This window comes from Dromiciops gliroides, chromosome 4 (genome assembly GCF_019393635.1).
Source record: "Dromiciops gliroides isolate mDroGli1 chromosome 4, mDroGli1.pri, whole genome shotgun sequence".
NCBI classification, from domain to species: Eukaryota; Metazoa; Chordata; class Mammalia; order Microbiotheria; family Microbiotheriidae; genus Dromiciops; species Dromiciops gliroides.
This window is the reverse complement of record NC_057864.1, coordinates 17926439-17950722: the sequence shown is the minus strand read 5'-3', so window position 1 is coordinate 17950722 and position 24284 is coordinate 17926439. Positions and strand designations below refer to the sequence as shown.

Here is a 24284-nt window from a genome sequence, read left to right as displayed (position 1 = left end):
CTCTGTCACTGCTCCTTGGAAAGGTATAAACTATCCTTCCCTGTGACTGTACTTATAATCCCTATAACTTTCTAAGCCAAAATCTGCCTCCAAGGCTAGACCTTCCCATAGGCGCCCATTAGAATGTATGTTCCATGGAGGGCATTCAGTCTCTCTTTTATTTTTGTGTTCTTAGTACTTAGCGCAGCACCTGGAGTACAAGGGCTTAACAAATGCTTATTCCTGCTGTCTCTACTCAGCTCTGGACCCAGAACATCAGCCCTTGGCAATGGCCAAAGGTGGTGTTTGTCCTAATGAATGGACCAGCCCTGCCCTGCATGGTCCACCCAGCTGCAGGGCACACTGCGGACAATAAGTATTCTTCCCTCACTCGTTCTTCCCAGTGTGGGGGCTCCTGCTGATCTCCCACAACACCCGGGCGGGCCCCAAACTAGAGCTGACGGGTTGGGAAAAGAATGGCCTTCTAGGGAATCACAGATAAAGAGCTAGGATGGGGTCTCTGAGGCTTTGTGTCCAAGCTACTGCTCATTTTACAGTTGAGAGAGGTGGAGTAACTTGCCTGTAAACATGTGTCAGAGACTAGACTTGAGTCCAGGTCCTCCTGATTCTAGCTACTATACCAGGGTTCAAATAGAGGCTAGATCCACCTTTGTCTAGATAGCTGGTGAAGTACATAGAGCACTGGGCCCAGAATCAGAAAGACTCATCTTTTTGAGTTCAAATCCAGCCTCAGACATGGATGACCCTGGGCAAGGCACTTAACCCTGTTTGCCTCAGTTTCCTTGTATGTAAAATGAGCTGGAGAAGGAAATAGCAAAGCACACAAGTATCTTTGCCAAGAAAACCCCAAAAGGGATCACCAAGAGTCAGGCATGATTGAAAAATAACTCAACAACAATAATAACAACACCCCTCTGTTAGAAATGATATAGAAGGATTCTAATACTGAGTAGGAGAATGGACTATATAGGGACCTGTGTTTGAATTTTGCCTTTCACATGGGACCTGTATGACTTTGGACAAATCATGTGACTTCTCTGGAATTATTTCCTCATCTGTAAAATGAAGGTAGATTTAGACATCCTCCGAGGTCCCTATTAGCTTCAAATCTATCCTCCATTGATCCTTCAGTTTCCATTCAACTCTGGGGTTCTAACATCCCTCCCTATTGGAGAGGAAATGTAACTGAGTGACTTCTCCAAGATCATGTAGATAGAAGGCCCCTAAAGGTGGATTGGAAATGTGGTCTCCACTCTTCTTGTCTAGTACTAAACCATATTCTTGAGTATTTGGAAGACTGAGAGAATGTCCCTTGCCCAAAATTCATCTTAGACTCAGCAACAACCAATTGAAAATACAAGAAAACATGCTGTGAAAATGAAGGATAGCTTTTGTAGACCGCCCTCTACAATTGTATCTGCATGGAGAAGGAAGGACAACTATAGGGAAAACGTATCCTCCATACTGAAAACCAACATATTCAGCTTAACTCCAAATCGATAAAAATATATTAGGTGACTAATGTGTGTGAGAGATAGTACTACCTGCTTTGAATTCAAGTACAATAAATTTTTAAATAGTGCCTTAATGAACTTACATTCTATATTTTAAAAATAAACAGAATAAATAATAAAAGAAGTAGCTCCATGTAGTGGGTAGAGTTAAACCTTTGATCCTGAGCCAATCATTGACCCTCTCTGAGACTCAGTTTGCTCCTCTGTAAATTGGAGAGAATAATATCAGCTCCATGGTGGCTGTGAGGATCAGATGAAATGCTATGTGTAAAAAGTGTTCTGCAAAACTTAGGTGCCTATGTAAACAGCATGGGATGGAACAAGCCAGGGAGAAGTTACCTAGGAAACAGAGGTGATGGGAAGGAAGGGGCAGTGGTCAAAGCTACCTGGCAGCTTCCTAGTTTAACTAATGATTCCTAATGATTCTTGCCTCTTTCTGAAAGCAAACCCTGTCAGTGCCCTCTGGGTTTTTGCCACCCTGAGGCAGAGCTGTGATTAGTCTGTGCTAATGAGGTTTCTAGTAACTGTCATTATTATTTGGACTTTTGAGTACCCTGAAATATCTAATTGGATTCTATACTTGCAAATAAGGACCTTGCATTAATATCACTCAGAGGGTCTATACTACTTATCTTGCCATTAATACATCTCAACTGATCCTGAAAATATTAATATTATTATCAATAACAAGTGTTAGCCCTTATTACAACATGCAAATAGGTAAATAAGATAGGATTCTCTCTATACGTAATATCATATATATTATGTCATATAGTGTCATATCATGTCGTATTTTATTTTATTATATGATTATCAATAACTAAATGTTAGCTCTTATTACAACATGAAAATAGGTAAGCAACCAATATGAGAGTGGTGGCAGTCAGAGCAATTCCAGCATTTGTTTTGCTTTGCATCTGCCCATTAATTAAACCTACGGCTCTCTGGTTCTGACGTGATAAACTAAACAGGTAACATATGGATACAGAGAGGCTGACCCTTCCAGGTACACTCCTCTTACTCTGCTATGATTGTCAGACAGCCCCAGCACCCCCCCTCCTCTGAGAAAGGACAAAAGGTGAGCCTGGGCCAGAGGGAGTCATTACCTCAGGAAGCTGGGTGAGTTTACCAAACCCCCAGAGAGCTCCAGTTCCCTTTCATTTTCCTAAGACCGAGAAATTTCCCATGAGATGTTCAGGGAAATGATTCAAAGAAGAAGAAAAAAAGAAGAAGAAAAGGAAACAGAACAGTAGAAAGTGGGGAGGGGAAAAGAACTGCAGAGATGGGCATGCCAGGGAAAATATCAGCTGATGAAATTTTACATGGAGATATGGGGATAAGTTGAATGCATCTGAATTTGCCCCAATTGTTAATATAGCCTATATATTACATATAATGCATTATGTATACACATGTAGACATACATATATACACAAAAATATATACATGTGTGCATACATATACCCCTGGGTGTGGGAGGGGAGGGGCTTCCCCATCACACTGATGAATTGGGAACCCAGAACAAGGCTAGCTGCAACGCCACCAAAAGGCTCTCAGGCAATCACTGAGAGGCAGGGGTTTCTTTCTAATGCCACCAACTTGAACCCCCATTCTGTTACATTCTCACCAGTCTCAATCTCAATTACAGTTAATATCCATCCTCTAATTGGCCCAGTGATTAGCAGCCCATGACCATTTAGCCTGTTACACAAATTCACTTTTACCAAGAAGATAAAGCAAGAACAGAATTGACAGAGGATTTCTCCTCGATGCCCAGGAGCCATATTTTCCCCTATGTGAAAACCTGCTGCTGTGAACATTAGCCCCGCCAAGTTTCCTTCTGGGTGTGCCTTAGCCACAGATGAGTCTTTCCTGTTCACTTAGCACCATAACCCTTGCTGCCTCCCTGGCTTGATGGATGCAAACTCTGGGCCTGACTCCAGTTCCTGGACCCAGCATCCAGGCCAACCATCCCAAGCTCATAGTCCATTCTGTCTTCACTATTCATTGACCTAAGAGCAGGAAGCTACAGACACCACAGGGACAGAAGCAGCAGCAGGGCCATGTGCTCATGGCTTTGTCAACTGAGGTCGGGGAGAGGAAGGAGACAATTGGCCACCGGCATGATTCCTCCCAGAAACACTCCCACCTTCATAGTGACTCATTTTGACAGAGGACCAGAGTGCCTTCCCCAAGCTCAAGGTTGGCAGCAACTCATGCTCTTCCAAAGTCACTCAGGTACTAAGTATTATTGCCAGCACTTGAACCCGGGTTCTGTGACTCCAAATCCAGTGCCCTACCACTGCATCTTATAGGTCCTGCCTACCGGCCTGGTGCCATTCCTCATGCACCTTGTTGTCTAATGCTCAGTCCCTTCCCTGAGTAACAAGGGTTACTCAGAAGAATCAGGAATGGGAATGAGAGCGGTGATGCTGCTGACACAGAGACGTCCTGCAGGAATGCAGGTGAGCCCCTTCTCTACAACTAATAGCTTTCATGAGGTGCCTAGAGCAATGAGAGGTTAAGAACCTTGCCCAGGTCACACAGCCAAGAACTCTGGCTCGGATTCAGTGTCTGAACTCAGTGGAAGCTACCAAACCGTGTGCTTGGATAGACAGGGAAGGCCCTGAGATGGTCCCCATGGACATAATTACGATCCAGAAAGGATGTCGCCTCCCCCTCCCCCAAGAGACAGGTTCCCTTATGCACCTCGACATTCTCTGTCTGCCCTGACTTTCTCGTTCAATGCCCTTCGATAAAACCCAATCCCAAAAGATATGTGACGAAGCAGCTTGAGAAAAAACCCTGCTGGAAAGCATCAGTAACTTTCTCAGTCTTTAGCAATCTGGGAATCGACTTGGGGGCTGCTTCATTGCCTCATTAATAGCTGACATTTATATTCCTCTTTAAGGTGTCAAAATGCTTTGGATACATTGTCTCATCTGATTCTGACAATAACTCTGAGGTTTATACTGTAGGGATTATATTCTCTTTAATAGATGAAGACACTGAGGCTCAGAAGAGGGGATAAAGTGTAGCAACCAAGGATAAGAGGTGAGACTGGGGGCTCCTTTTTCAGGTATTTTCCTTGGAACCTTGGACTCTGAGATCAAATGGGAGTTTGATGGGGAAGCTAGGAGGCACAGTGGATAAAGCACCAGCCCTGGATTCAGTAGGATCTGAGTTCAAATCTGGCCTCAGATACTTGACACTTACTAGCTGTGTGACCTTGGGCAAGTCACTTAACCCTCATTGCCCCACCAAAAAAAGCAGGGGGGAGTTTGAGCTCTGACTTCTGTTAATAACTTATAGTGTGACTTTGGACAAGTCATGTCACTACTTTTGCTTGCCTTTCCTCCTCCATAAAATAAGGGTGTGTTATAGCAGAAAGAACATGGGATGAGAAGCCTGATGACCTGGATTCTCATCTCCAGTGTGCTCCTTACCACTGGTGTAACCTTGGGTGAGGCACTTCTCTGGATCTCAGTTTCCTAATCTGTAAAATGAAAGGCTTAGCTAGATGTTTCCTGAAGTTCCTTCTAGTTCTCATTCTCTGATCCTAATATTAATTAATACAGGGCTACTGGAGGACTGGCTAGCAAAGTTAGCAAAGACTCATCACCAAAAGTTCATCTCAGAGTAATTTTTTTCCAACCAGAGCCACTTTGTGTAGAGTCTGCTCAGGGCTGGAAGAGCTGGAATCTGACTGGCAGGAGAGCCCATGAGGAAGGCATCACAGACCTTCTTTAGCAGCAGCATTGCCATCCTCATCCTCCCTTTTTGTGTTGTCATTTGCAAATCCCGGCATGAGCTTGATTCATGTGTGAAACCCCTTGCTCAGCAGGAGAAGGGCAGCAGGGATACCCCTAAACTTGGTCTTTTTTCTGTTTAGAATTTTATTTTCCAAATTACATGTAAAAACAAATTTTGACATCAATTTTTTAAAAATTTTGTGTTCCAACTCCTCTTCCTCTCTCCCTTCCCACCACCCCACCCCAAGAACTCAAGCAATTCAATCTAAGTTATACATGAGTAGTCTTGGAAAACATTTCCACATTAGCTAGGTTGTGAGAAAAAACAGATAAAAACAAAACTTCAGATTAAGGAACTGTCAAAAAAATTGGGTTTCAATCTGTTTTTGGATACCATCAGTTCTTTCTCTGTAGATAGATTGCAATTTTCATAAGTCCTTCAGAGTTATATTGGATCATTGCCCTGTTGAAAATAACCACGTTCTTCCCAGCAGATCATCTTACACTATTGCTGTTATTTTGTATACAGTACATTTCACACTGTTTCAGTTCATGTAGGTATTCCCAGGTTTTTCTGATAGCATCATGTTCATCATAACTTTCATATGGTACCTTAAACTTGACAAAGAATTTTCTTCACAATAGCCCAGCAAAGTTGGTACCATATGTTTTGCCATTATAATCAATCATCATAACTATTTCTTTCCATTCTATTCCCTTCCCATGATATTTACTCTATTTTCTACCTTCTTTTACCCTATACCTCCTCAAAAGTGTTTTGCTTCCGACTGCCCCGTCTCCGACTCTGCCCTCCATTCAATTTGGTCTTTCAGGAGGAACAACTGAACAAGATTGTTCAGGTGGGAAGTCAACAGCCAGCACTGGAGGCATACAGTGAACTACTCAGGCAGGAGGAGGAATTAGATGAAGAGGCAACATCCAAAGATCAGCAATAATTAATCAACAAACACTTATTAAGCACCAACTGTGTACTAGGCACTATGCTAAGTGCTAAGTGTATAAAGATAAAAACAAAGAAGTCCCTGCCTCTGAGGAACTTACATTCTATTAATGAAGGCAATAGAGACATAGGAATAAGCAAAAAATGAATAAATATGTGCAGTGGGTATTCTGGGACCTACTTTCCCAAAGTCAACTCCAGCTCTTTCTCAAGTTCCCTGAGGAGAGTCAAGTTTCTTCTCTATTGGCATCACTTGGAGATGGTGTTGCTACCATCTTTAGCCACCAGTGGGTTCCATTCAATTTTTTGGTTGCTGTTGTTCAGTTGTGTCTGACCCTTCGTGACCCCATTTGGGGTTTTTTTGGCAAAAATCCTAGACTGGTTGGCCATTTCCTTCTCCAGCTCCTTTTATAGATGAGGAAACTGAGGCAAACAGGGTGAAGTGACTTGCCCAGGATTACACATTCAACTATCTAATATCATTCCATTTTTACAGTGATATTTACTTTGAAGATAGAATAAAAATAGAAGAATAAATACTTTCTTCCACATCTTGGGGGCAAACTCTCCCCTATGCCACCTCAGTCTCTGGGGATCAGGCCTTCACCTCCAAATGTCAAATGTCTGCTGGATGGGTCTTCATATCAGCCAAGGCTATTCTGGGTCGAGATCACTCCTTGCTCCTGAAGATATTGATGCTGGAATGGCTGCGATACCTGACATGGACTCCAACTCCCAGAATCCAGGAGGCGTGTCTTCCTGACCTTTTGAACCTCACAAAGTTGGAACCTCCAAACTGATCTTCTTCCGCTAAAATGAAAGAACAAAGCAAAGAACTAGTACTGGTATTCACCAGGGTTACATGAGTTGGTCTCCCGAAGGAAGCAGCCCATCAGGCCTCTCCCTTACCACATTATCTTTGACCAAATTCTATCAACAAGGGAGTCAAACCAAAAGTGGAGAGCCAGCAAGAGAGAGGACTGAGGCCAGCCAAGGTTTTTGGAAGGTTCTCCCAATCCTGGTTCCAAAGCTATTCTGTTAAAGAAGCCACCGCTTATTGATGAGCAGATAGGAAACACGGAATGTCTACACGTACCCCACAGTCTCCCCAAGGCATTTCCATCATTACAGCGCTCTCAGAAGCAAGTTTCTCAGTCACTTCTGTGTGGGAGATTTGCATCAGCCAAGCTCACAAATGCACTCTGTGCATGCACCATTCCCCATTATGTACAAAATACAATCAAGGTAGTTAGGGAAAGAGGGCACTAAAACTCACAGCCCGAATAGGCATATATGAGTGCTGAAAGTCTAGTTAACAATCTGAGATAACTGATTGGTGCTCCTAACACAAGTGGACAGATTTGAAATCATTAAGTTTCACCATCACTTTGTGGGATCAGATCCCCTGATGGGAATATGACTTTGGAAACATACATTTTATTCCAGAGGAATCAAGGAGGTAAAGGGGGAGGGAAGCAGGATTGTATATCAAGAAGACATATTTATGTGGAGAAATTCAGGACCTGGAGAGAGATGAATGCATGGATGAAGCTCAATGGAGCAGAAACAGAAGGGATTTTTCCCCATTTGGCATATATTACAGACCATGTGGATGGAAAAGGAAAATTGACGAGAAGCTTGGAAAATGGATCACCCCCTTGGCACAGAAACAGGATAGAGTAGTGATGGGAGATGTCAATTATCCAGACTTCTGCTAGAATTCTCTCTCTGCCCAAAGGAGAAGAGCTGACAAATGTGTAACTTGCCTTAATAATAATTTCATCCTTCAAAAGATGGAAGAAGGAGAAGGGAATAAGTATTTATTAAGCGACAACTGTGTGTCAGGCACTGTCCTAAGCACTTTATAAATATTACCTCGTTTGGTCCTCACAACAGTCTTGGGAGGTAGATGTTATTATTATCCCGATTTTATGGATGAGAAAACTAAGGTAGACAGAGTTTGGGGAGGAACCAATCAGTGGAAACCCAAGATATATAGTCACTATTAGAGAATTTGTCTGTGCTAAATGAGTTCAGATCACTGAGCCCAGACACTCTATATCCTTGGGTTCTGTAAGAATTGGCATATATGATTACAAAGCTGATGTCAAAGATCATTCAAGGATCTTTAAAAATGGGAGGAGTCATGGGTCTGGAGAAGGGAAAATAAAATGGTTCCCATTTGTGTTTTGGTTTTCTTTTATTTTTAGTGAGGCAATTGGGGTTAAGTGACTTGCCCAGGGTCACACAGCTAGTAAGTGTTAAGTGTCTGAGGCCAGATTTGAACTCAGGTACTCCTTACTCCAGGGCTGGTGCTCTATCCACTGTGCCACCTAGCTGCCCCTGTGTTGTTGTTTTTTTTTAATGGGAAGATGTTTCTGCCAACTAATGACCAGTGAATTTGACTCTATTTGCTGGCAAAATTGTAGAACAGGAAACTCTCTGAGACTATTGGTTGCAAAAAGGTGCCAATCTTCATTGATAAAAGAATTTTCCTCATCTTAGAGTCCCCAAAAGCCATTGAAATCACAAGTTCAGTTTTTATCTCCAACACTGTAGCAGAGCAATGAATAAATGTTTGTTGACTGACTGATTCTCCCAATCCTATTTACAATGTGACCATTTGAGAACACTGGAAAGAAAAGGGGCATGGGTTCATCAACAGCATGGATTCATCGAGAAAAGATCATGCCAGACAAGCTGACTGGTAGGTAAGGGGAATGCTATGGTTAAAGTATATTTGGTTTTAGCAAATCTTTTGACAAATTCTCTTATGTCCTGTTTGTTATTATGATGGAAAGATGTGAGCTCAGTGTTCAGTGGATTTGGAACTGGGTCAATGACAAATGTCTAAAAGGAAAGAAGTGCTCATTCCCTGGACAAGCCACATCTGCAGTATTGTGTTCAGTTATGGGTAACATATTTTAGGGAGGGTTTAGACAAACTGACGAGTATCAAGGAAAGAATAACGAGGGTGCTAAAAGGCTGGAAAACATAGCATATCAAGAGCAAATCAAGCTTGAAGATGAGGAGATGGAAGGGAGAAAGTAGAGCCATCCTCAAGTATATTAACAGCTGTTCTGTGGAAGACAGTTTAGATTTGTTCCTCTTGGCTATGGGTGGATGGCATAGAGATGAAGGCTTCCGCTTAGTGTCATGAAAAATGTCCCTGAAGCACATGAGCTGTCTCCACAGGCAGTGGTGGGTTCCCCATCGTGATCCAGGTTGGCCAAATGGCCTCTGAGGTCCTTCCAGCTCTGAGACTGTCATTCTGGGACCTGAAAGATGAAGGCAGAGGAGAAAAGCATAGCATCATTGAATGAACTCTTCACGGACTCAAATTACAGAGGACTGAAAGGCTCTATTAATTCAAAAGGAGCCTTCTAAGGGGCGGGGGGGGGGGGGGGGGGGGGAGTGGCATAACTCTGACACTGCTGATCCCAGCTGTTTACATAAGAAGGAGATTATTGGGTGACATCTGCATACCAGATCAGACTTCCAAAATCCCTGCTTTTTTCCATTAAAGATAGAGCTCAAGGAATCAAGATGCTTCTAGCAGATTGAAAGAGAGATTGGGGAAAATACAGATAATTGGGCCTCATTGGAAGCCAAAGGAATCTGCAACCTATTCCAGTGCCGGGCTTCACTGCTGATGCTATGTTCAGTATCCAAAGAAAAATCAGGCCGTGGCTCCTAGAGTCTGAATGCTTTGGCCTGAAAAAATACCTGGGTAATACCTCGGATACTGAAGGAAGCTGGAGGCGAGTTCAGTTCAGACACAGCTGAAAGCATAGAAATCCCTAGGGGGTGATGCCTCTCAGAGTTGAAAAGAGGAAGGATGGAGAGAGGGCAGAAAGAAAAGCAAATGATGCTGGGCAGAAGGAGAAAGGCAGGGGAGGCCGGAGAGTAGAGACTCAACAAGAAAAATGAATTGGTGGAGGGAAAGATATATGTTTGAGGGTCAGAAAGAAAGCCAAAGAGAGAGATGGACAGTGTTGTAGAGGCACTGAAAGGGACTGAATTTTTTTCTAGGCAGTTGGGGTTAAGTGACTTGCCCATGGTCACTCAGATAGTGTCCAAGGTCACATTTGAACTCGGGTCCTCCTAATTCCAGGGCCTGTGCTCTATCCAATTTCAAGGAGAAAAATTAAAGTCGGGAAAGAAGAAACTAATGTGAAAAAAATACAACAATTATCCCAGGGGAAAAGATGAAATTAGATTTTGAAAATTACATAAAGTTTAAAGTTAAAAATAAAATTAAGAAGGGAAATAAGTATGTTTCAAAAGTGTTTCTTTAATCCGTTTACTCAATCTTTCCTGCACTTCGTGATTCCCAGACACTCATCACTTTGCACAATGATAGTGACTCTGAAGTCCTCACCTCCTTTTCCCTCCCCACTACCTACCCTGCCCAGTAGCAGGATTTATTGGCTCTGACCCTGACCCTGACTTACTCAGTCTCAGGCTTCTTCCGATGTGGAGAAGACACCTTAGTTGGTTTGAGGAGAGAGTACTGGGCTGGGAGCCAGCATGACCTCACTCCAAATCCAGCCTTAAGCACTTGCTAACTACTTGACCTTGTGCCAGCCTTAATTTCTCCATCTGTAAAACCCTTCTCTCCAGATTGTGGTAAGGACAAAATGAAGGAACATTTGTAAAACACTTTGCAAACCTTAAAGAAATATATAAATACTAGCTATTATTATTTTCAGCAGCTTTGGACTTTGCTCCCAATTTTCCTAATACCATAGTGCAGGTCTGAATGGTAAGTGAGCTCAAAAGTTTTTTTAGGTAAACCCACCATGGACCAAATGGGCTCTGACAAATGGTCGGGATGGTCTGGAACAGCCATAAATATCATGAGAAAGCCCGTCCACACTTGTTACTCTCCATTTCTCACTCTCTGCCCTGATCCACCATCACCTGTTGCTACCTGCCCCCCTAGGAACGACTCCACCCTGAGGACAACTCAGTGAGTAGTGCTCCCTTTCTTTGTCCTCCCACCTTGTTCCAAACTTCTCATTCCCCCTTTCTGTCTTGTTTTCCCCATTAGAATGTAAGCTTCATGATATTAGGGACTATCTCGTTTTCTTGTTTTTGCATACCTAGTGCTTAGCACAGCTTGACATTTAACAAATGCTCTCTCTGTCTGTCACCTAAATATTCATCTATCTATATTCTACCTACCTACACATGGTGGTTATCTTCAAAGATTTTAAAGAGATTTCATGTGGGAGAGGGAGAACCTTGTTCTATTTGGATCCAGAGAGGAGAAGGTGCTTGGTAAATGTTTGCCTAATTAAAATTAAATGCTTTGAATTGCAATGACCTGGAGGCATGGGAGAGATGTGGATGTTAAGGCATTTCATATCATTTCTGTGGCTGTCTACACTACCTATTCATAGTATTGGACCTACTCTCCATTCAGAGCTGAAACTAGGATGGGGCAGATGGGACTTTGACCCAAGGTGTCAAAATGTAGTGAATGCTAGTACAAAATCACTACTACTCCTGCAACAGACTGAAATAATTGATCTTAGGACCTTGTACTCAAGAATAATTAATTGAAAGAGGAATCTAGCAGATGATGAGTTTCCCCACCCCACCACTAACTACATCCCAAATTATATTCTCCCCCATCTGGTGCTACAACTCTATTTCTTTCCACAACATTGCCTCATCGAGTCTCAGGAAATGTCACAGATGATTTAAATGTACTCAGTGTGGCTCATAATGCTTGCCCCAGACCCCCAAATCCAAAAGGACAGCTCTGTGTCTGTGACAGGTGATAACTAATGTTCTCAGATCTCTCTCCCAACTTCTGCCAGGGGATGGGTCTGGACCGTATGGGATACAAGGAAGGACAGAATGATATTGCCAGTGATGATGAGGTTACACCCTCTTCCTGCCCTGGGGATATAGAAAAGCCAACTTCAATCTGCTTAGTTTTCATGGGCTGTAATCTTAAATCTTCCTAAAAGGGAAGTAGGTTATCAGAATTTTTCCTCCCTGGATTTCATAGAACACAAATCGTGGCCCTGAACAAACCAGAGGTCTTGCGTACAAGATGAGTGCCCAGAAGTTGTCACCACCTTGGCCTTTGGCCAAACCTGCTGGGTCTGCTGCAGCAGCCTGAGGCTCAAAGCCCTGGCTTCCTCAAGGGAGACATCCTGTTCCTCTCCTCCATGGCTGCCGGCCGAAGACCAGCCCATCCCTCTTCCCTGGGGGGCTGCCACAAAGGGCTTTTTTTTCTTTTTTTCTTTCTTTCTTTTTTTTTTTTTTTAGTGAGGCAATTGGGGTTAAGTGACTTGCCCAGGGTCACACAGCTAGTAAGTGTTAAGTGTCTGAGGCCGGATTTGAACTCAGGTCCTCCTGACTCCAGGGCTGGTGCTCTATCCACTGCGCCACCTAGCTGTCCCTCACAAAGGGCTTTGTGATAGGGTACCCGAAGGCCCCTCAGAACCTATCTAATCCAATTGCCTCATTTTACAGGTAAGGAAACCAAAGCCCAGAGAGAGGGGAAGGGACTAGCCCAAGATCACATAGGGAGTAAATGCCAGTGTCAGAATTTGAACCCAGGTCCTTGGTACAAATTTGGGGTCAGGTGTTCAGGACACAGGGGGAAAGTTAACCAAGCCTTTCACATTGGGATTTGGAGCCCCTGGGTTCTACCCTCAGCCCTCCCTCTAATGAGCTATGTGACAGAACCAAGGCAAATCCCATTATTTTCTCAGGATCCCAGGTACCTTGTCTGTATATAGAAGGGGTTGAATCAAATGCTTTACAAATTCCCTTCCATCACAAGTCTTCTGGAATTCTCTGCTGTCAAGGGCACGGTGTCAGGGGACCATGATTCAATTACAGCTCTGACATTTACTGGCTGTATTACTATGGGCAAGTCTCTTCACTTATCTGAGCCTCTGTTTTCATCATCTATGAAATGGACACAATCATAGTCACATCAAAGAATTGTTAGGAAAGTGTCATAGAGAAAGGTGAGATATTATCGCTTCGTGTGAATACTTCAAGAATTCATAGTTTCATTCCCTATGTGGGCACAGACCCCAACCCTTTCTGCTAGCACTTCACTGAGGAATACTGGGGCCAAAAAATCCATGATCAGGTAGCCAAAATGGTGATAAGCCTTTCCAAACTTAGTTAGACTGATCCTAGGACAAGGGGCCTATGTTCAGTCCATGGGTCCATACCCAGAGCTCTTACAAGTCAGTAGGACCCAAACATCCTGTGCGCCAATGGTGCACCCTCTGAGAGCTCTGGTCTGCTTACATACAGCCACCCAGGTGATGAGTAGGTCCAACAGTGCTGCCCCCAGTACCCCAGAAATACACACACACACACACACACACACTCAGTGAACTCCAAATACATCCATCACCTCTAGGCCAGATACAAACTCCTTTATTTATTTATAGACCCTTACAAATGAGTCTCAGGCCACATTCTGCACTTACTCAGCAAGCTTTTACTTAGCATCTATGATGTGCCAGGCATTGTGCTGGGCTCAGGGGTGCACTTATAAGACTGAGATGGCCCATGCCCTCAGGAAGCTCAATTCTAATTTGTAGCACCCCTCTTGGTCTCCTTCCCCAATCTTTCCTCACACTATTTTGGAGACATCAGCTGCTGCCCTACTGTGTGGGATTAGTGTTGTTGCCCTGGTGTGCTGCCCTTCTGTGTCTTCAGTGTCCCCATCTTTGAACATCTGGCACCAAGCCACACACCCTTCCCTTATACAAGCCAAATAAAGACCCATCTACTTCTTTAGGAAAGTTCACTGTATGTCTCAAATTGGCTGGACCAAAGGCCTTGCCAAACTCTGGGCTTGAGGAAACCTGCAGAAGGCCTATTCAGAAATTACCTGGAATGGGAGGAGTTGTGATCATACTACTGATAGTAAATGATGGTAGTAGTGACCACTAGTAGTAACTAATTGTAGTAAGTAGTAATAACTACTAGCAGTAGTTCATAATAGCTGTGACTAGTAGTAACTAATAGTAGTAGTGATAACTAGCAGTATTAGTGACAAGTGGTAACTAATTATAGTAACTAGTAGTACTAAATAATAGGAACAGTGACTAGTAGTAACTAATAGCAGTAATAACTAGAAGTAGTAGTGACTACTAGTAGTTACCATTAATAGTAGGAAGCACTGCTAGCAGTAATTAGTACTAGTAAGTAATAGTAATGGTGGTAGTAGTGGTAGCAGTAGTAGTAGTAGCAATAGGAGTAGGTGGCACATTCTAGGGCAATGTCAAACTCAAATAGAAATTATCAAGCACTAATCCATATATAAGGATCCCCACAGGCCACATATTGACTTAGTTTAAAATATAATGTTAGCTTTGTTTTATTGTACTTTAACTTATTTTTGTTCAATCTTTCCCAATTACATTGTAATTAGGGGATACTCTAGGCTGCCCATCAGACACTTCTGCACTGAGGGGATCACCATGGCCTTGCAAACAAGATTTCACATGGATGACAGAATCTGTCCATCACATTTTCAGACAATTGAAACTTGAACATTCTTTATTGCAGTGAGTCCCATCACATTAAAGTGTCATTATTTGGGGTTATTCTTAGTGAGAAAACTCTGATCATGAAGATTAACAACTATACTTCAACTTAAGGTTTAGAGAGTGGGCTAAGGCATTCCGTCGAGAGGGTAAAGGACTTGCCCAGGATCTCCCAGACAGCCCATGTTAGTGATGAGACTTGAACTCAGGTCTTCCTGGCTCCTTATGCACTCTACCATACTTTCTAACATCTTATTCTTCATTGAACCAAATTCATAATTATTTTGAACAGATGGATAAGAATTGTGGCTTCTTCCTTACTCAAAGTATGTCCTTTTTTCCATAGGTTCAGTATGGGGAGTCAGATGACTGTTCTCAGGACAAAGGAGAAAGAATCTATGGGTGTTGGTCTGGGCCCTCTGATTATGATAAGCAGCTGAAAAGCAGCAGGAAGGCAGGTAGGCAGCCTTGGGCTTGGAGCTCAGGGCAGAGCCAGTAATGAAGCTGCTCTGGAGAGAGCCAATCAATGACCTTTGCAGATCCAATTTGTCACTGTGCCTCCAGCAGCCATTATTTCTGGGTTCTTGCAGCAATGTCAGACCTGGTGTCGGGAAGTAGTGGGGGTGGGGCACATAGGGAGCTGGGAATACACCAGAAACAAGCAAAAAGCCAGACACCAGAGCATGGAGGGCAGGCCCCAAGTTCACACACATTCAAGAGGGGCTTGATGTCTCCCACTTTCCCTTCTCCACCCCCACTGGAAGGGACCCCCTCCATCCCCAGATATCCCATGGCCCTCCATCTGGAACTCTCTTTTATCCCCCTCATTCCCTACCTTGTATCACTCACACTCTGGGATTTTAGAGGTGAAAGGGAATTCCAAGGACATAGAGTCCAGCTGCTAATCAACTCACAACTGCCCTGAACCTCTGCTACAAGTGGTAATTCTGTCTACTCTTAAAGGATCCCAGTGACTCACTGCCCTCATTCCCTGGTATCACCCACTTTATTTCTAGTCCTAGGTAGTTATAATTTCTTGGCTAGAATGTAAGTTCCTGGGTGGGGGGGGGGTGGAGCCAAGATGGTGGAAGAAAGGCTGTGAATCTCCCAGTTCCAAAAACCTGTCCACATACCTCCAAAAATAATGCAATAGAATGTAAGTTCCTTGAGAACAGGAACTGTCTTATTTTTGTATTTGTAGTCAGCATCTATCTGGCATATAGTAGGTGCTTAATAAGGGTTTATTAATTATAAATAATATTATTAGTTGTTATTAATAATATATTATATTTATATTATAATTAACTATAATGCATTCATTATAATTAATTGTATTATATATAATTATATATCAATTTTATATTATAATTAATTATTCATAAATGCTTGATTGATTCACCCAACTGCTTATTCCCTTCCTGAGTCTGATCTAAAGGCCTGAGTTTGGAAGAGAAATGCCAAGAGAGCAGCCTTTGGGGAAAGATGGTCAATTCTCCATAACAGCCATTAAGTATGTGATGTGTGCCCTTCTCCAGAAACTACAACATGCTAATGGCAGAAGGCTGAGAGTAGATCATGGATCTATGCTAGATCATAGATCTCAAGCTGACAGGCATGAAGCTACCCAGTCTAACATCCTCCTCTTAGAAATGATGAAACTGAGACCCAGGAAGGTCACATTACTTCCCAAAGGTCCCCAGGGAGAGGTCCCCCAGAAGCAAGATTTGAATCTATCTCATCCAACTCTGGATCTAGTTTTCTTTTCCCTGTACCATGTGATTGCTATCCCTTGAGTGATAATAAAGGAGTTTGAACTGCTGAGGAACACAAGACTATATATATGAAGAAATCACAAGATCATTAGAAGATACACAGAGGTCCAACCCCCTTATTCTATGTATGAATGACCTGAGGACCACAGGAAGTAAGTGACAGAGCCAGACTTCAAGCCCAGACTCCCTAATCCCAGATGCATTGTTCATTCCAATGCAACAGAGCCACGGGTTTTGTCTGCACACCTGCATCATCAATTACTGTGCCTTGTACATAGTAGGTGCATAAAAACTGTTTGTGGTGTCTCTCGGGGATCTCATCATCTCCCATCATTTGGGGTTTTTTGACAGATATACTGGAGTAGTTTCAGCCATTTCCTTCTCTAGCTCATTTTACAGATAAGGAAACTGAAGCAAACAGGGTGAAGTGACTTGTCCAGGGTCACACAGCTAGTAAGTGTCTGAGGCCAGATTTGAACTCATGAAGACGACTCTTCCTGACTCCAGGTGGGGCATTCTATCCAGGTTTCTGGTTATTCTCTGTGATGCTTAAAATCTAAATGTGTAGTTGCCTTAAATTAGAAGCTTGAGCATCAACCAGTCTTTGAGCATTAAGCATTTATTAAAACATACCAGGTATTCATGTGGAGCTCAGAAAGAAAGGCCTGTCTAGCCTCGAGTTCCAGCCCGGTCTGGTTCTTCCTCAAGTCCTCCACCACGAGCCTGCTTCAATCCATGAACTCTCCTCAAACTCAGTGTGGAAGCTTTTTATAGGTCTGGAGCAGAGGCAGTCCTTACACACTGCTTCAAGCTGATTGGTTAGCATCATCCAAATCCATTGGTTCACTGGACTTGAAGGTGGTCTCTAGTTGAGTTCAAAGTCCTTAGTTTCTGAGAACAATACCTCCTTGAGGGCTAACCAGGTGTGCTTACAATCTAGTTAACTGAAGTAGGCTAATCAGCAGTCAATCACTCTCACTTAATTCAATCAGTTTAGATTAATCTCCAGGTGAGCCTTTGAGTATCTGCCAAATCCCATTATTTTCTCACATGAATAACTGTGTTCCATCCATTCTAGAACATGGCAGCCACTCACCCGCAATGTTCTATGTCCAAACAATATGCCATTGCACAGATGTTGTTCTCTCCTACCTATAATTTACCTCCTCCCAACCTTCAAGGCTCCTTTCTAGAGAAATCTCCTCCTCCAAGAGGCTTTCCCTGAACCCCTGAGGTGGCAGAGCTCCATAACTGACACCCCATAACTGACATTATATTTGCTTATTTCTGGGATAGCCATGTTCCACATTAGAATGTAATCTCTTTATTGAGGAAGGAAGGAGAGTATTTTATGTTTGTCTTTCTACCTTGAGAATGAGGGATAGACCCGCCCCCCACTCCCAGCCCCAAAGTCAGGAAGACTTCCATTCAAGAACCATGTCTAACAGATACTGCCTGAGAGACCATGAACAATCACATAAGCTCAAAGCACCCCCAAGCAACTCTTTAAGACTATTAATTGTGGTTTACATGCAGATAAAAACTGATAGAGGGAATTTCCTAATGGATAGTTCCTGATAACAAGAATGTCCTTGTTTTTAACAACCAGATCTCTGAAGAGAGAAAAAATGTATTCATGACACACTCATAAATTTAATCTATATCATTCACATTTCCCCATCACTTTCTTAAATCTAGAAAAGCAGCAAAACAATAAATAAGACCCTGAGCTGTAGCATTTGATTATTTCTGAGATAAAAATACTCATGCTGAAAATTTTAAAATCTGCTTTTGTGTGCTGGTAGTATATGCCAACATACTCCTGCTTATTCCAGTGAAGTCATTGGTCTAGATGGGGGGAAACTCCCCAGGACCTGTCACATAGTAAACACTTAGTAAAGTCTTGTTGAATGGAACCAAATGGAAAGAGTGAATCAATAAAGGCATGCCAGGGGCTGGTTATATAAAGGATTATCACTTGGGGACCTTAAGTCTAAAGGTAGGTCCCAAACTGTTAAATTATGGAGAGGGAACAGATGGAAAGGAAGGACTGTTCACCAAAAGTCTAAATTAAATCCAAGATGCAGGTGTTTAAGTAGGCAGAAGCAAGACAAACCAGCAGACAAATGGGCAGGCATGAGAAAGGTCCCACAATATGGTGGTCCACCCAATCGTGGAGAGAATTTAATGAAGAAAGGATGGAGTTAATGGAATACGGGGTTCAAGAAAGGGACCCAGAGACAAGAGGACAAAGGAAGAGCTCAGTCATCAGAGAATTGGGCTACCAAGGTCAGAGGGATGCCAGCAGCAGGTGGCATCCTTTGAATTCCCTCACCCTAGGACTAGCTCCAGATTATGGATCCAGGCTGGTCCTGTAGAATCACAAAGTCTCCAAGCTCCATCTAATCCAAAGCACAGGGATTTACATCTGTGATTTCATTGGTATAAGGAGCATTTGATGAAAGTCCATCTACCAGTGAAGACTGGCACTTATTCTACAATGATTATTGAGTATTACAGTACAGGGTATTTGCTTACAATGTACAGTGCCAAGTATTGAGTACTGTGAGTATTAAGAGTATTAAGATTCGAATAGAAAACTGAGACCTTTAAGGGTCTAGCCCAAGATCACACATCCAGGCTATGTCAGAAGCAGGACTTGAATTCAGGTTTTCCTGGTTCCAAGGCTAGCCCTTTACCACATCACACTGTCTGTCATACCATGGTCTCTCTACCCACAAAGCCACCCGACCTCTAAAGTTCCAAGCCCATTGGATCATAAATGTGTTCTACAGTGTTTAGAAAAAGAGGTCATATAGCTTTTGCTTAAAGACCTCAAAAATGGGGAATTCACAACCTCCTTTTAGATGCAGCCTATTCTATTCTTAGACATCCGTCTTGGGAAATTTTCCCCCTTAAATTAAGCCTCAATTTCGCCCTTTGTAACATTTACTCAATGCTCTTAGTTCTACTTGCAGAGACCAAGAAAAGCAAGTCTTTGCCTCTTCCCTATTATACCCACTCACCAACCCAATATTCTCTTCTCCAGGATAATTAATATGAATTCCTTTTACCTGGACTTCTTTGGCATGGACTTGAGGCCCTTTACTGTCCTGATTGCTCTCCTCTATGGGCTCTCTAGCTCATCAATGTGCTGTCTAAAATGTGGACACCACAACAGAACACATGAGTACAGATTGTGGACTTGGGGATGCGGGTTAAGTGGTCATTTGTTCATTCAATATACATTGTTTGAATAAAGTTTTATTCTTTCCCAATTTCATGTAAAACATTTTAACATTAATTTTTTCAAAAGTTTGACTTCCACATTCTTTTCCTTCTCCCCCTGTCATTCAATAAACATTTAATAATTAGTCTAGGTATTGTTATTCTTGATCCAATAAGATAATATTTGTAATGCATTTAGCACATTACCTGGCTTATAGAAAGTATATTATTATTATTATTATTAATAATAATTCCTGGGAATGAAAAATATAAATCCTTCTCACCACCACCCACAGAATATAGAAAAATGACCCACCCATGTCTAAAGATTGATTATAATAATCTCCACCCATCTGGTGGAAGAGCAAGGTGGCACAATGGATAGGGCATTGGGCCTGGAATCAGGAATTCCTGAGTTGAAATCTGACTTCATATACTCACTAGCTCTATGATCCTAGGTAAATCACTTACCTTCTCTTTGCCTCAGTTTCCTCAATTGTAAAATGGGGATAATAATAGCACCTATCTCCCATGGTTGTTGTGAGGATCAAATAAGATAATTTTGAAGGGCTTAACCCAGTGTCTGGAACATTATAAGCGTGATGTGTATGTATATAGTAGCAGTGGCAATGATGATGATGGTGGGGGTGGTGATGATGATGGAGGAAGGCCGTTGGGCCCCCTTCACATTTGAGGGAAAATAGCATGCTTTTGGACATTTAGGAAGTTTGTCTTAAACTGTTAACAGGAATCTACTCCCAAATTTGATTCAGATCCCTTTAGACTCATTCTAGGGTTTTAAATGTAAAATAATAATTTGTATATAATATTGAATAAGTTTAACACTCCTTTGGGTCATTACATTTTCTCTCCATCTGGAATTTAGACCAGGAGAATCTCTAAAGGTAGCTTAGTCTACTTTGTGGCTCATTTCTCATTAAGGTCCTTAGATGCTCCCTACTTCACCTGACCCAAAAAGAAATGACACTCTCATTACTGAGTGAAAAAGAATGATTCGAAGCCCAGTATTGAGACTGCCCAAGTGGCTGCTTGCCACTCAGCAGAACAACCTTGCTCAGTGGCATTCACAACCTCTTTAATGCCTGAGTTTTCACCTTTACTCATCCCAAGGAAGCTAAGTCTCCCAGAAGCCATTAGCATAGCAGAAGAAGACTAGCGTTCATTCCCCTCAATGTCATGGTCATGATGTGGTGGATATCGCTCCCTTGTCACACCCTTCTGGTTCATAGACAGCCCATCCAAGGAGTTAAGGACAGGAACCATCTCCATCTTCTCCCTGAAGTCCTTTAGCAGTCAGCTACACCCTCTTTCCCCTCTAGCTGTGCTCCAGCATGCCTCTACCTCTCTTTCTCCATCTCTCTCACCCCCTCTCTAACTATCTCTGTCTTTGTCTCTATCTCTCTCTGTCTCTTGGTCTGTCTTCATCTCAGTCTCTCTATTTCAGTCTCTCTGACTCTGTCTCATTGCAGAGAGAAAGAGACAGACAGACAGAGACCGAGAGAGAGAGAGAGAGAGAGAGAGAGAGAGAGAGAGAGAGAGAGAGAGAGAGAGAGAGAGATAAACTACTAGGCTGTCACCTTGCCAAACTTTTTCTTTCAGTAGTCCTGCCCTACATGGTTCTCTAATGCTGACCCCACCAGCAGCCTATTCTCTCTGTCTCACTCTCTTCATCTTTCTGCCTCTCTATTTCCTTTTCTCCCCCATATCTCTTTTTCTTCCCCCCTCTCCAGTGCTTTCTTGCCTTGTTCAGTGCAGCAATTGACAACACTCCCATCACTTTTTGATTCCAAGCACTCATTTATCTATGTGATCCCCAGGGAACACAGGTTTATGGATGTGATGAGAATCTCCTATAACAGGGGAAAACAGAAGACTATGGGAGGAGATATCTGGCCTCATAGAGCATGGTTACAATAGATTTGGAGGTGGATGGGACCTTAGAGGCCACCCAGCCCAGCCCACTTCATTTTACCAAGACCTAGGGGTGTTGTGTGAGCTGCCTAAGATCACACAGGAAATAAGTGTATGAACTAAGGCTCAAACTCAGTCATCTGACACCAAGTCCAAAGTCCTTGCCTCTGTAAGCCACTGCCCCCATCCCTCTGGCTCTTTTAATTAGATGACTTTGTTCCTTCGAGTCCGGACAAGTTTATCCTCCTCTGTTTAATCAAGTGGAAGGACCTGGCTAGCTTCTGTCTCAGGAGAAAGGAATAATTCTCTGTTACTTAGACTGACCTGACCCCCCAGGGAATCCCTAATGGGACCTTGGCTCCTCAAGATGCAGAACCAGAACATCTGATCCATGAGCTACCTCAACACATGTCCACAGGTAGGAGAGGAGAGTTTTGTTCATAGGCTAAACCTGTGCTACAGGGTTTGTGCACTCCCTTCCTGTTCCAATGCCCTGTGATTGGGGGTGATGGCTGAACCTCCAGAAGAACCGCAAATGGACCAGTCATTCCTGGACACCTGAAACAATAGTTATCACTCACATTTCAGTCGGTTTCTCTGTTAACAATAGTATAGGGAGTTCTCTGATGGGGGTAGATCAGCTCCATATGGGTAGATCAGCAAGTCTTCTGCAATGTAGTGGGGCAGAGAGTTGTCTGAAGACCTGGGATCCTGAGTCATTGGGGCAGGGTCATAGCATCAGAAATAGGAGTTGGACTCAAGGACTACCTCTGTACATATGATGCCTCTCGTTCTCTGCCAATGGATATGCATGCCCAACTTCCTCCATGCATCATCATGTTATGGAGGTGAATTTGGATTTTAGAGGTGTTGGAATTGAAGCACAAGGGCTGGTCTGGCAAGCCCTACCAACCCCCAAAGGTTCAGGGTATTTGTCCACCAATGCATGGTACATCTGTCAGCTAAGGACCAGTCACATCAAGTCTAGAGGCCTCAATCCAGCTGGAATTTTAAGGAAATTATTTTAAAATGAATTGAAATGAAAATGACTAATCAGGAATCATGGAGTCATTGAATTTCAGACCTGAATAGGACTTTCAAGATCATCTCATCCAATGTTCTCATTTTACTTAGGAGGAAACTGAGGGTCAGAGATGAAAAAATGACTTACCCTAGGTCACACAGTTGCTTAGTGCAATAACTAGGACTAGGGGCAGCTAGGTGGTGCAGTGGATAGATCACCGGCCCTGGAGTCAGGAGTACCAGAGTTCAAATCTGGCCTCAGATACTTAACACTTACTAGCTGTGTGACCCTGGGCAAGTCACTTAACCCCAATTTCCTCACTTAAAAAAAAAAAACAGAACAAAGCAAGAACTAGGACTCCAATCTATGTCTCACAAAGCAGTATGACCCCAAACAAGTCACTTTAGCCTCTCTGTCCCTCAGTTTCCTCAACTTTAAAATGAGGTTCCAAAAAAAATTATAAAATGAGGTCTCCCATACCAATGCAATCCCTATCCCTATAAATGGAAACAATTATTTGAACCATTCTCTAAAATTAGTTGGAGTTTTCTCACAAAAATGATACAGTCCACATGGACTGTGGTCAGTCCTGCTGAATCTCCTCACAACCTTTACAACAGCCCAGATTCCAATCTAAAGCCACAACTGCTCGAGGTAGGGAGAGAGGAACTTAGCATTTCTTTTCTGGACCTTATCCAGATCAAATCCCTAAGAGGCAAGAAGGCCCAGTCAAACTCCAAATCCCCTTAAAATCTGAGGAACTGGGTTCAATTCTTGTGACTGTGTGACCTTGAATAGGTCATTCATCCTCATATAGACTTCGGTTTCCCCATCTATACAATAAGGATGTTGAACTAAATGACCTCAGAGTTCCCTCCAGCTATCAAGCTTATGATCCCTCTGGGAGACATGGATATACTCACTTTTCTATGAGACAACAGCCTCTGTGGATCTTCCCACTCGGTAACAGTCATTGGGGTCAGGTTACCCAGAGACACTTAGGGACAAAACAGCCCAATTAAGTCAGTGGAAAAGGGGAGAACATTGGAAAACAAAGCAGTAACTAACAACCATTTCTATATTGTCTTAAAGTTTATAACTCTCAAAAAGAACTCAAGATTTGGAAGGGACCTCAGAGGGTATCTAGACCTTAACAGGGATCCCTTCTACCAAATACCCCCAAAGGGAGTGGACTTAAATCCCTCCTACTTGAAGACCTCCTATGATGGGGAGCATTAACTCCCAAAGTAGCCCATTTCTCTTTGGGATATCCTTTATTGTAGGAAAGTCTGCCTCTCTGTAGTTTCTCCCCACTGCTCTGAGTTCTGCCTTCTGGGGTTAAGGAAAATGAGGCCGATTTCTTGTCCTTAGAATAGACCTTCAGAGACTTGAAGATAGCTTTCTTCCCTCACCAAAACCCTTTGCATCTTCTCTTCTTTAAACTAAATCCTCTCCATTCAGGGGATGAAGGATTGAGAGTTGTAAGGGACTCTGGAAGTCATCTGGTCCAACTTCCTAATGAAGGCTCAGAGAGATGAAGTCACTTCACCCAGGTTGCACAGAA

General features: G+C 42.9%; 1 long non-coding RNA gene across 2 annotated transcripts in view; it reads right to left on the bottom strand.

Moving 5' to 3' along the window:
- Positions 1 to 8534: 8534 nt before the first annotated feature.
- LOC122756070 overlaps positions 8535 to 24284 on the bottom strand; it is a 67942-nt gene continuing 52192 nt past the window's right edge. Inside the window, exons 4-5 of one of the 2 annotated variants that reach the window (XR_006356431.1) lie at positions 23644 to 23717; positions 8535 to 9505 (exon numbers count right to left, since the gene is read on the bottom strand). This is a non-coding gene — a long non-coding RNA (uncharacterized LOC122756070). The remainder of the gene's footprint in view (positions 9506 to 23643; positions 23718 to 24284) is intronic. The other variant, XR_006356432.1, reaches the window with a different exon arrangement.